Here is a 2,636-nt window from a genome sequence, read left to right on the forward strand (position 1 = left end):
CGGCGCGCGCCGCGTTCATCCCCGCCCATTTGCCTCTCCTTCCACCTCCACGTCTGGGTCGCGGCCACCTTTTCACCGCCCACTTGCTGTACTGACTTTTGTGGAAGAATCTTGGACTTTTATTGCCACGTCCCTTTCTTAGCAGGACTAGGCCAAACGATTTCTGTTGTCGTTACCAGTTTTAAAATCTCCTTTAGGAAGTGGGAGAGCTTGGGGACCAGTCTTTGGGCTTGGCTTATGCACAGACTGAGGGCAAGATTGAGGATTGGCGGAAGAGACGTGTCTCTTAGATCTCTAGGCTGTCCCATAGAACTTTCTGACATGATGGAAATGTTCTATATCAGTAGCGTCAAGTAGAGTAGCCGGTGGCCAAGCACTTGAAATGAGACTAGTGTGACTGAGAACTGAGTTTTAAATTGTACTTAATTAATTTAAATCTAAATAGTCCGCATGTGGATAGAGGCTACCTATTGGACAATGCAGCTCCAAATAACAAAACCCACCCTGAATAACTTGTTGTCTGAGGTTTACTCCAATTTCATCACAAGGCAGCACACAATATTTTTCCTCAATAAAGTAAGAGTCAGAAAGGCTGGAAAAATGACAATTAGGAAAATTAGTGGATGGTTAGAGCATCATACGCAACTCCCTTTGCCAATTAATAGATCTTCATTGTCGGAGGGTCTCTTGAAGACCTTCAGCTTCAATTACCTCACCTCACCGCATAGGACTATTGTCAGGATCAAATGAGAAAAAATGTGAAGTTATTCTGAAAGCTAAAGATTGCTATGCCAATGCAAGGTTTGTTCATGGAAAAATAAAAAGGCATTGCAGGTAGCAACCTGAAGTTACAATTTTGCTGGAGAAGAAATCTTCACAGGGATTCTTTACAAATTAAGTATATAGAAGCCCTCAGCCCTCACTGACCTGGGAGTTAGAAGGCCTGGGTTCTACTGGCTATGTGCCAGACTTACTTAGCATCACTGTAATTATTATTTTTTTAAGGGTATTGGAGCAGAAGATTTTCTAGTCACTAGGATTTCTTCCACCCCTAAATTTCTGAATTTCTATGATTATTGTCAAGAAGTATCAACCCAAACCAGAACTAACTTAAGTAAGTATACCAAGTCATTGCTTGGTATCAAATGTTGCCTGGGTGAGTTGGATGCATGGGCCAATTGTCACTGTCATGCTCCCATCACCATTGCCACTGCCGTCAGCTTGTCTGGAATCAGATGTTGAGGCACATTCCCTGGCCTGCATTCCACCACCTATGGACAGTCTGTGGCCTGTCACTGATCAGAAACTTTAATCTCTTTTGAAAGCTCACATTGTGGCTTGAGGTGATTCTTCTCTGTATCCTTTTTGCCTGTGCCTCTGTTTATTGCTTACTACTTTCTGTCTTATGCTATGGTCATTTATATTCCCAGCATGTCTTTTTTATTGGACATTTGAATTAGTTGAAATATAGGTCCAGCTGCTTGTAACACAGAACCACATTCCAAGTGGCTTTAGAAAAATGCAGTGTAATTATCCCTCATGTGGGAAGATGAAGGCTCCATGAGCTCATCCAGGGATTGCAGGCTCCTTCTGTGGTCCTCTTCTCCCTAGGGTGTAATCTCTTCCTCATGGTCCACGTTGGCTAACCACCACAAACCACATTCCAGCAGGCACAAAAGGAGTAAAGGGAAATGCAATGACATCCCCTTTACTTTAAGGGCATAGTCCAGAAATTGCATGCACCACTTCTCTCCACATCCCTTTGATCAGGTCCTTACTTACATGGCCATCCTAGATACAGGAGACTAGAAAATGCCATCATTATGCCACCCCCAAAAAACTAGGGGTTCCCTTACTCTGGAAGAAATGAAGACTATTGTAGGAAACCAGCAGTCTCTGTTATAAAGCATCTATTCACTCTTTTTATGGTAGCATATCTGAATTTCCTTCTGGGTAACCATTCTTTCCTACTCTAGCCTGGAAGTCTCCTCCAGCTCAGGAATGGAGTGTATGACCTAGGCTTAAGCCAAACCTAGCATTGACTCCCTTGGCCCTAGTGATTGGTGGGAGGTCAGTTTCAGCCTCATTTCCCCAAACTCTTAGCAGCTTTGATTGTCTTTCTTTCCCTATTCAACCTAAATTCTACCAGGACTTTAAGAATTGTCTTGCTCTTTTTCTTGCCTCATTTTCTTCCTCGGTCCTTTGCTTTTCTGTTATATCTTTTCTGAAATCCCAAATTCAGTCATCAGCTTCTCTAATCTTATATCCATATTGCTAAGAGCATTTGAAAAGTAAACCCCAACCTCAACTGGAGAGCCTGTAAGTCCGTGATTTCTAACAGCAACTCCCCACTGCCTAGATACCACCATTTGTTTCTTTTCCAAATCCTTCAACTATTCTTACCAGTAAAGGTTCTCTTTTATCATGAAGTATCCCATCACCTTTTCTCCTCATTTTCATCAAATGACTTAGCCTGCTCATTCAATGACAAAATAAAATCTGCCAGTTGAATCCTTCAGCCTTCAAGTAGGATGGAAATTCTCTTCTCTCTGTGCTCCCATCACTTACTGTGTATGTTTCTATAACACCTATTATATTGTACTGTGATCATGGCCACTTTTCTATCACCCCTGATA

The sequence above is a fragment of the Neophocaena asiaeorientalis genome, unplaced genomic scaffold (assembly GCF_003031525.2).
Source record: "Neophocaena asiaeorientalis asiaeorientalis breed wild unplaced genomic scaffold, Neophocaena_asiaeorientalis_V1.1 scaffold149, whole genome shotgun sequence".
Taxonomy (NCBI): Eukaryota; Metazoa; Chordata; class Mammalia; order Artiodactyla; family Phocoenidae; genus Neophocaena; species Neophocaena asiaeorientalis.